At 30.7% G+C, this 11367-nt stretch overlaps 1 pseudogene across 1 annotated transcript; it reads right to left on the bottom strand.

Annotated features, from left to right (window-relative positions):
* Positions 1 to 4138: 4138 nt before the first annotated feature.
* LOC102601927 (L-ascorbate oxidase-like) lies at positions 4139 to 6740 on the bottom strand (annotated as a pseudogene). The gene is made up of 5 exons (XR_368875.2): positions 6379 to 6740; positions 6201 to 6293; positions 5884 to 6096; positions 5454 to 5633; positions 4139 to 5249 (listed from the first exon to the last, which is right to left on the bottom strand). The product of XR_368875.2 is annotated as an L-ascorbate oxidase-like (transcript).
* Positions 6741 to 11367: the final 4627 nt, after the last annotated feature.

The following is an 11367-nucleotide window of genomic DNA, read 5'->3' as shown; positions in this document are numbered from 1 at the left end:
TACTTACATTATATATTTACAAAATTCCGTTCACTAACCTTGAGATGACTTATCTTGAAAATCCTAGGTTAGGAGTATAGAATTGTGACACCCCGAAAATTTCTAAGTTAAGACTCGAACCATTCTTCATTTGAGTATAAGGTTGTACCAAGTGATTCTTAATTATTCTTAGGTGTTAAGGTAAATTCTTTAGTGTGTGAATTATTTTGTATATGAATTAAGGTCACTAGAATCCCCTAGCAGAAAACTGAGTTGAAAGCTCTTTCGTCGATTAAGTTTCAATGTGAGATTTTACTTGGGTCAAATTCAAATAGCCATATCTCTCATAATAAAACAAACTAGGTGTCTCATGATCTATTAAATGAAAGGTCTTTGAGTCTTCTTTCCAAAGCCACCTAGTTTACCTCATTTCGAGTTTGGAGTAAAAAGTTATGTTTGTTTTAGTGAGATCGAGTTACACAGGTGAAGGTTAGACAGGTGAGGCCTAGTTAGACAGGTGAGGCCTAGTTAGACAGGTGAAGGTTCACGGACGGCTATATGTCCCATTAAGTGTTTCACGGACTGTGGAGCCTTAAACGGTCCGTGAAATCTTCTTTTTAAGGCACTCTATCAATTTTTTAAGTTGGGGTCGTTTTGGTCTTTCCCCTATGTGTTTGGTACTTAAATTATGTCTTTTTAATCCTTATTCTAATCATAAACCATGACGTTTTATACCTAATTAAAGGCTTAAAAAGTGTTAATCAGCTTTTGTACGTTCATTAACACTTCAAGACATTAGAACAAGGTTTCAAGAGGAGAAAATTTAGGGTTTTGAGCGTTCTTCGAGTTTCGTTAATTTCTCCGAGAATGTTGTCTTCCCAAGTATGTAAGGCTATTATAGGGTTGAACTAATTCGTCTTCATGCCCTACATCTACTTTCAAATCAATAAAAGAGTAATCTAGGGTTCTATCCGTGGATTTGAGTATCCTTGAGGTGAGTTGATATTGAGTTTTGAGTTCTTGAGTTCTTGAGTTTTTAATTATTTAATTCTTATTTCTAATTATTGAATTGTTGTAAATTGTGTATTCGATTATTGAGTTGATTGTTCATGTTTATTTTTTAGCGTGAACCATATTCTTAAGTATTCATTGAATTCTTACTGAGAATCTTTTAAACAAAACATTATTGTTTAAACTGAGTTTTGAGAAAGTAAAGAGGAGTTTGAGAAAGAGTATAAGGGAACTAAGTATTTCCCAAATGTTTAATTTTTACATGAAGGAAAAGAGTAGACTTTTTTTTTAGAAAAGTTAAAAGAGTTTTTCATAAAGATTAAGTGCAGAGCAGTTACCTATAAAGAGGCCCTTTTTGAGTAATTATCTCAACCCAGAATGTATTTTTACATTGAGCAATGAGAAGTCTTGTTTTCTAAATGAGCCATGAGTCTCAAAGATATTCCAGAGTAGTTACCTCTTTTAAGAGGATAGTTTGAGAAATTATCTCAAACTAGAGAAAGAGTATGTTTTTTTTACATTTGACCAAGAGTATATATAATTGGGAGTAGTATTGAGCACTGATATGGGAGAGAGTTCAAATAACTCACAACCCCCATAAACCATGTCTTGCCAACATGGGTACAGGATCATACTTTTTAGATGAATCCTTAGTGCCTTCAGGCAGAGCTTAGTGGATCCACTTAGTTGAGAGGTTCTATATCCCGGCACGATATAGCTAGGACAATTCTGGCAGCGTGGATAAGATGTTGTATCATCATATAGCTCATAATGATGGTTGTCAGTTAGATAATCTCTCAAATAAAGTTAAAAGCGTAATTTCATTATATCACTTAACTTATTAATTTCAGATATGAGTAAGTATTTTTGTAAAGTTTTAATGATTACACTCATTTATTTCTATACATTCAGTTGAGTATATACCTATATCTATTCCACTCTTTTTATTTAGTTATTTGTTATTCAGTTATATTGCATACTTGTACATTCAAATGTACCGATGTCATTTGACCTGTATCTTTTTATGATGCAGATACAAGTGTCCAGGATCATCAACAGGTGCTCTGTTGAGATCACTCTACACTCCAGATAGTTTTGGTGAGCCTTCTTGCATTCCAGAGGACTTCACATTTACTTTCAGTCTAGTTGTTTTGAGGCGTCGTGGGTCTTGACCCGACACCTATCTCAAACATTAGAGGCTATATACATAGATAGAGTTGAAGAGTCTTTCAGTATTCAATATTTCTTGAGATGTTTTTGCAAACTATTATACTTATGTTATTGAGTATTTTATAGACAGTTTGAGTTCTATATTTACTTTGAGTTTAAATGTTCAAAATTTTGTTTTTAAGCTATTTATCGCTTGAGTAAGTCTTCCGCTAAGTAGTTAGCCAGGCCAATGGTTCGCTTGGGGACCAGCAATGGTTCTCGAGTGCCGACCACGTCCAGGGTGTAGGTTCGAAGCGTGACAAGAATTTTTTCTTAGAATACATAATTATTTGTTAGCACCACTAGGAAATCATGAGAGAGTGCTTACCTTGATTTGGAAAGAAGAATCTTGATGGACTTGCTCAAAATTAAGCCTTGTACCCTAGAATTAAGTTCTTGATTCACTATAAAAGGAGGATGATTTAATTTTAGAATCATGTAGCAATTCTAGGATATATATATATATATATATATATATATTATAAGATCATGAAGAATACTTCTCTAGACTTAGTAGGGTCGAAGAGAGCTCTTGGGGGTTGTTGGGATGGACCGGCGAGTGTAAAGGGGGAAAAGAAACTCAATATAGCTTTTTTAAAAATCTGAAAATTTGATAAACCACTGATATACAGTGATATCTGGATCGTATACAGTGATATACGGGTTGTACATTGATACCATGCATCATGGTCTGACTCGTGGTTGACTCTGTTGATTTTCGGACTCTATCAAGCTTTTATGGGTCATAGTATGGGTAGTACTATCAAAGTACGAGTCGTACTCTTACTCATACTATTTGGGACTAAATTTTCTAGACTAGAGCGTCTCTCCTAAAGCAATTTTTTTACTCTAGAATCATATTGACAAGCAGTTAGCGGTGTTGAAAAGAAAACTCAAAGACCTTTAAGTTGGTGGGTATAATGGGACACATAACTCTTCATATTCTAGGAGATATACTCATTTAAAGTTGACCCTAACATATTATCTTATGCAAAAACTTAATCGGTAGAGAATCTTTGAACTTAACTTAGTGCTAGAGGTTCTTTATGACCTTAATTCACATCCAATACACTTTTCACACTTAGTAATTAATCTTCACACCTATGCATAACTATATATTATAGAGTTTGGGCCTATACATACTCAAAGAATAGTTCGAGTCTTAGCTTAGAAATTTTTGGTGTTACACTGTTATAGTTCAAAATTTTAAATATATACTAAGTTTCAATTGTTTTCACTTCAACAATAATACTAACAACTAATGGATACGTTCAATACAGATCTGAGTAGCGACATCCAGTGGAGGTTGAGTGCTCATTTTAGGCTTTCTGAGTTTGGTTGTACTCAATCAAGTTTGATTATTAGTGACGAATAATTTTGTCATTTAAAATTGAGATTTCGTTCAATATAGATCATTATCCTTCTCTAAATAATGCATGTTGGTTTGTTGTTGCGGTTGCCTCCTTCGGTTCTTGTTAGTTTCATAAATTGTGTAACCCTATTGACCAACCATCCAAATATTTGACCCTAAATTACATAAGCATAAGTTGTGGCGTTGCATACTTATGCTCTAAAGAGTTAATTGATCGTGTAGAGCATAAGTTGTCGTGTAAATCTAATATATCTGTTAAAAACTTTACGCCCAATCAATAAAAATGTATAATAAATTTTAAACCTGATAATTATGATAAAATTCCATATCTATAATGTTCAAATTTTGATTTCGTCTCTCTAAGTATAATATAATCCTCACAAGTGTTGGATGAGGAGTGATGGAGGCATTCCATTGTACCAATATATCTTTAGGGACAATTAACTAACAACAATAGCTTAAATATCAATAAATATGTTTTGAAGGAATCTCACAGAAAGAATTGTAAATCTTGAAAAAACTATGTTATGATAAGACAAAAAAGGATATAGTATTATGACACATGAGTAGCAGCAAAAGAATGAATTGTATTGTTTTTTTTTTTACAGTGTAGATGTTTTAAAACAAAAAGGAACACATTTTTTTTTATTTTTGGCAACTATCAAAAGAATCCAAACAATATCAAACTAAAGTAATCTTTTGGACAATAATGTTAAAGAATTTAAGGCCTGAGGAACCTTTTACTTTCTCCACAGCCCATGATAGAAGTAGGCAATTTGCCAACTTTCTCAATTCCTTCTTCAAATACAACTCCCATTCCCATGAAGAAATGTGACTCAATATGGCAATGGAAGGCCCAAACTCCTGGATTATCGGCCCGAAATCGCAATGCGGTCCATCCATAAGGATGGACTGGGATTGTGTTTTTCATTATTGGGTTCACAAAGTTGTAATTCTTTGGGTCAATAGATTGGTTGAACTTTCCATTACCATAGCCCATGACCCAAAAGTCATGTCCATGTAAATGCCAAGGATGTGTCTCACTGTTGTTTAGATTCATTGTGTTGGCATTTTGCAATATGATGTCCACTGTTGTGTTAAACTTCAATCGATAAATTGAGTTGCTAGTTGTAGCATTCACATTGGGCGCGATATTGAAGATGTCATAATTCTTGTGGTCATAGTTGTCTGGAGGAGAGGTTTGCTCAAAAGTATGTAATAAGTTGTGCTTAAGGGCGATCAGGTAAGGCGTATGAGGCATGTTGAACGAGACATTGTTGACTGACCAACGTACATACCCGTTCACCCTGTTTTGTGTGTTGAGCATGACAATGACCCTGTCCGATGTCAGAGGAGGGGCATGGATGAAATCTTTGTGGGACTTGATCGCAACACTCTGTGCCATCCTGGGGGTAACGTCATCCCAACGTGGCCCCGGGGGTGGTACAGTAGGAGGATATCTCCTAGGATGGTTTGGGTAATAATTGAAAATACCCAAACCATTTGGAGTAGTATTATTCCTGCTGACAACTTTTGTACTAGCCCAATAATTTCTTGTAGGGTCCTGATCAGCTTTAATTAGGACTGAGTATGTTTCTCCAGAATAAATGAAAAGATTTTTTACCACAAATGGCTCCACATAGTGACCATCTGCCTCAACAACCGTCATGTTATGCCCCTGCATCACAAAATTCAATTAATAAAAAACAAACAAACTTATTTATTTAGTTAAATTGTAGACATCTATGTTGCTCAGACTCTTCAAAAATGTTGACGGTTGCGTGTCAGATCCTCGAAAAGTAGTGCATTTTTGGAGGATCCGACACGAGTGAGGCAGCAATTTTGGAGAGTCCGAGCAACTTAGGGGAATTGTGAAAAATACCTCAATTTCAAAACTTAGAGCAGAAAGAGCAGTCAAGCTGCCAATTCTAAGCCTATAAGTCTTGCCAGAAACAACAGTCATTGAATAAGGTGTACATTGAGGATTTGTAGCATTACAAAGAGTAGGATCTATGCTTGGAATAGAACAATTGAATCTTCCTCTTCCATGAATCAAGATTGACTGAAAAAAGCAAATTAACAATTAGCAAACATTATTGAACAACATTTCAAAAACATTATATTCCGTCTGTTTCAATTTACTCATCTTACTTTTCTTTTTGGTCTGTTTAAACTCTTTCCTTTTTATTCAATTCTTTAATTTTAAGACATAAAAGATCAAAACTCTTCTATACTTTTTTAAATTTCGTGTTAAGTCAAAATCAGACAAACGAATTGAAAACAGAAAGGAATAAGTTGAGTATAGTTTTTACCTGTGGTTCTCCAACCCAAGAAAAAGGCAAAGAAGCAAGACCAGTTGCTTGTTCATAAGTGCTCTTGTGGTACCAATCAGTGAGAAGAATACTCTTATCATGATCATATGAAAATGGCTCTAAAACTCCATCAGGTAATGATACTCTGATCATTCCTTGAAGTCCTGCTTGTCTTTGCATACCATAATGAGCATGGTACAAATATGTTCCAGCCTGCACAAAATTTGTAAAAACAAATCTCCATTATAATTGTACTGCAAACATGATTGTTTCTCTGCTTCGATTAAATGCAACTCAAAGGGAAAAAAAAACTTAACCCTATCAACAACAAATTTGTATACAAAAGTATCCCCTGGCACAATAGGACATTGTGTCACACCTTCTGTTCCATCAGCCCATGGTGTTCCAATCTACAATATTCGCAAGATATATAAAATCAAAATTATTGATTAAAAAAAATAAATTAAAAGGGATTTTTTTAAAATGTATATTTACCTGTCTAATTCCATGCCAATGAATAGCAAGATTTTCAGTTAACAAACTATTTTTGTACTTCAACAACAATAGTGTCACCTTGTTGAGCAACAATAGTAGGTCCTGGAGTTTTACCATTGATACTAATAGAAAGTTTCTTGAAACAATCTGGTGATTTGTATTCATATTTAACCTCCCATTCATAATGACGAATTCGCGCTTCAACTGAAATATTAGCAGATAGAAATAACAAGCATAGAAATATCACCAACTTAACAAAACTATGACTTTGTTGATGAAAATTATGCTCAACCATGTTGGATTGAACTTGAATAACAAAATTATTACTTTGTTATTTTGCTATGTTCTTTTTTTGGTCTAGATGATTTGTTTGTGGATCTAATATATATATAGAGTAGTTTCTTAATGGCTTGGTCAATCAAATATGGCAGATTATTTTGACTAAGACAACGTGGGAGTTGGTAATATACTCGTTTTTCTTTTTGTTTGTGTTTTTTTTTAATAAAAAAAAGAAGATTTTTTTTTTGTCTAAGGTCTATTTTAATTGGAAATTTTCTGGGATTGTGAAAGAAAGAGCAATGAAGTTTCATATAGAGGTGACTTATACTAAAAGAAAAAAATAGTTGCTAGAGGAGCTAGTGGGACACTGACATTTTATTGAAAAAAATTGACTAAAAATGTGGTGTGTAGGATGGGGTCTACATGATGATCATCAACAGGATATTCCTTATTTCCTTGTCTTTTAATAAAAATGAAATGATTCGCAACTTTGTCTGACTGAGCTTGCTCATGTTTTTTATCGTAAGCAAATATAAATGACGAATGTTATTATTGTTGTGTTATTTCTTTTGTTTCAAAACAAATGACATTTTTTTTGTTTGAATTTTAGTTTATTTGGTGTTTAGGGTGTGTTTCAATAAAATATAAAAGGGTAAAGGGTCAAATATGTCTCTAAACTATTTGAAAAGATCTAGATATACCCTCCGTTTAAAGTTTGGCTCACTCATGCCCTCGCCGTCCAACTTTTGGTCTAAATATGCCCTTATGGGCGTTAGTTGGTCTGCTGGACATATCCAGCTCATTTTTCATTTCTTTAAATGTCACATTGAATTGTCATGTCATTTTGACTTTACCACATGACATTTATATGAAAATGGAAAAGGATCAATTATGCCCCTAAAAAATTCGAACCCATAAACACCTAATTCGACCCATAAATCAACCCCCCTTTTAAATAAACTACCCGACCCATTTTCAACAATTTTGTTTAAATTTTGTTTTTATTTTTTTTTGGTAAATCCAGAAAATGAGTAATTGATTAATAAAAAAATATGAAAAAAAATATAAAATTAACGCCAAAAATTCACAAATAAATATTGTAACCTTAAATTCAACAATTTTAACAATTTTTTTAAATTTTTATTTTTTTTTGGTAAATCCAGAAAATGAGTAATTGATTAATAAAAAATATGAAAAAATATGAAAAAAATATAAAATTTTTAATTTTTATTTTTTTAATAAATTACTCATTTTCGGAATTTGCTGGAAAAAAAATTTTAAAAAAAATTGTTGAAATTTTTGAATTTAAGGTTACTATATTTATTTGTGATTTTTTGGGGTTAATTTTATATTTTTTTCATATTTTTTCATATTTTTTATTAATCAATTACTCATTTTCTGGATTTACCAAAAAAAAATAAAAATTTAAAAAAATTGTTGAAATTGTTGAATTTAAGGTTACAATATTTTTTGTGAATTTTTGGCGTTAATTTTTATAAATTTTTTTTCATATTTTTCCTATTTTTTATTAATCAATTTACTAATTTTTTGGGGATTTATCGTAAAAATAAAATTTAACAAAATTGTTGAAAACGGGTCGGGTAGTTTATTTAAAAGGGGGGGTTGATTTTATGGGTCGGATTAGGTGTTTATGGGTTCGAATTTTTTTAGGGGGTATAATTGATCCCTTTTCCAATTTTTCATATAAATGTCATGTGGTAAGTCAAAATGACATGGCAATTCCATGTGGCATTAAAGAAATTAAAAATGAGCAGGATATGTCCAACAGACCAACTAACGCCCATAAGGGCATATTTAGACCAAAAGTTGGACGGCGAGGGCATGAGTGAGCCAAACTTTAAACGGAGGTATATCTAGACCTTTCCGAATAGTTTAGGGGCATATTTGATCCTTTACCCAATATAAAATAATAATTTGAATGTAATTTAACACTCATAATTGTATAGTAACTATTTAAATGGTGGGGAGAAAGGAAGTGTAGAGATTTTATTGGACTTTTAAATAAAAATTTGAAAAAACAGTTAAATTATTACCTAATTAATATTAATATCCTCTATTATTGTATGATGTCCTCCCTTGTTTAAGACATAATTATATAAGAAATTTAATTAGTTGAGTATGTTAAGATAATTTTATTTAAAGAAAAAGAGAGAAAAGAAAATGGCCAGAGAGACATTCTAAGAAAATGAAATAAATGATACTCCAACTAAAAACATTCAATTTAGTATATCTTCTATATCTTATATCAATATTTATTTATATTATTTTAAAGTAAAAACTCCAAAAATATAATAATAACTAAGTAATTCACTATGGGGAGGGAAGAGAAAGCATATTTAAGAGGTGTAATTAAGAGATTTTAGAACTAACTAACTTTAGTAGTAATCATAAGAAAGTTTACTTTCACTATTCATAGGAACTTATACTTTATCATTCATTTTATAATTGTTTACTTAATTTTCAATTTAATAATATTATGTTATTTTAAAATAATATAGTACATGATTTGATATCTCCTTGTAGGAAGAATTATAATTTTAAGGAATGTTTTAAAGGGAGGTTATTAATTGGGTGGTCATTTGAACATTTTTAGTTTTTTAAAAATACAAATTAAAAAAAAGTAGAAAACAAATATAAATTGTCAAAATAGGATATAAAAGATAAATAGAAGAGTTGGTCAAAAACATGTACCACATCAAATTATCTATATCCAGCTTTATATATATAAAAATTAATATTATTGTTATTATTATAATTATTATTTGAATGAAGCATAGGAGATAGCATATGGGGGTTGGAAATTGTAAAATTGATTTAAAAGGAAGATTTCCATGTGAAACCGCGTTGTGTGTCAAATAGGGTAAAAGGATATATTTTTGTATACTTCTCTCTGTCCTATATTAGTTGATCATTTTTTATTTTGCACGTGGTATTTAAGAAATCATAAATAAAAAAAGATAATTTTGCTAATTCACCACTTAAAAAACTTTTTGAAAATTTTACAAACAAATGTGAACATTTCAAAAAGAATTAACAAGAGTAATATATATAAAAAAATTAATTAATATTTTCTTGATTTGTAAGGTGATCAACTAATATGATACAATTATTTTTAATATAATGATCAATTAATATGAGACGAATGGGATATGGTATCAACAATTAATGACCTCAAAAGTAAAATATTTTTATTCATGTAATTAAAAAAGATCCATCTAAGTAACGTGTATCCTTTTCTTTTGGTCGTTGGTCCCTCATCTTTATAAACAGGATTATTTGATCTTTAAGTTTTGTACATAATAAATTGAAAATTAAAAAGGAAAAAGAAGAAAAAGAGCAAACACTAGTTGAAGCTTTAAACAGTGGAGAAATATTCTCTAACAACATTTTGGTGGAAAAGTTATAGAGGAATTACAATTTTTTAAAAGTAAATTAAAAGTAACAACTACGTACTTTCAAATAATTATTTAACAAATATAATAATGAAACTTTAAAATAGGAATTATACCAATAAAAACGTAATCTCTTCAATTCAAAATAATCTCAAATCCTATCTCACCTAAATCATACGTTAAATTATTTAAAAGTAATTTTATATATTTTTACCACCCCTTCCTAAATTTGCTCTATTTTTGTTTGCTCCCTTATAATTTGAAAAACTCTCTTTCATACAAATTAAAGATTATAGTACCCCCAAATCCCAATTCAAAATAATCTGAAAGTTCCATAATTGTCATTTGTCAATCAAGACTTCGAAAATTTGAAAGGAATATAATATGCCCAAAGTCTTCTTATTTTTAACGACTTTTCTTTGCCTTTTATAAATGAAAAAAAAAACATTTTTGGGTCCATAATTTCGCGGTCAGTTCTACTAATTAATATTCACGAAACTTATTTAATTACTCTCTCCGTTTCGATTTACTTGTCAATTTCTTATTTAATATATTTATTTTAAGAAAATAATAATTGATATATTGAATTATCATTTTTTATTATTATTAATTAATAGAGTCTCAAACAGGGGCGGCTCTAATAAATCGGTGGCCTAAAGCCAAATCCGAATGGAGGCCTTAAATTCGAATATATATTTTTTATGAAGTTTATTATAGCTAATTATTTTTAATCTTTCTTGAGACACAGTATTCATAATTTGTCGAACTTCTATTACTTCTTTACTCTTTTATGAAATGTTTTTATTTTCTACAAGTAATACTCGATATTTAAAAATAAAAAAATACTTATAACCTATTTATTTTTTTAAAATGAGGCCCCTCAAATTTTGGGGCCTAAGGCAATCGCTTTTTTTTCAAAGTTGTAGAGCCGCCCCTGGTCTCAAATATATTTACTCACTATATTTTTCAAAGATATTAACTCAATGTTAACATGAAGGTATAACAGAGGAAAAAATTGTTCTTTCTGGATTTGTCAAAAATAACAAATAAAAATAGAAATTAAATTTAAAAATATTTAACAAGTAAATCGAGAGAGAAAGTATTAAATTATTTGTTGACTACACGACCTAGATATTGGATTTCAAACGGGTGATTCTGCATGTGATTGCACTCCACTTGTCTGCATTATTTTAATAATCAACTTAGGGATATATATTAGGTAACAACCTAATTGACGTTTATTATATCCAATTAACTTCTTTGTTTTTGGTTTAGATTTCGTGGAGAGGAGGGGATT

This window comes from Solanum tuberosum, unplaced genomic scaffold (genome assembly GCF_000226075.1).
Source record: "Solanum tuberosum cultivar DM 1-3 516 R44 unplaced genomic scaffold, SolTub_3.0 scf00639, whole genome shotgun sequence".
In the NCBI taxonomy this organism is placed as follows: Eukaryota; Viridiplantae; Streptophyta; class Magnoliopsida; order Solanales; family Solanaceae; genus Solanum; species Solanum tuberosum.
Note: the sequence above shows the minus strand (reverse complement) of the source record. Positions and strands in the feature narration are given on the sequence as shown.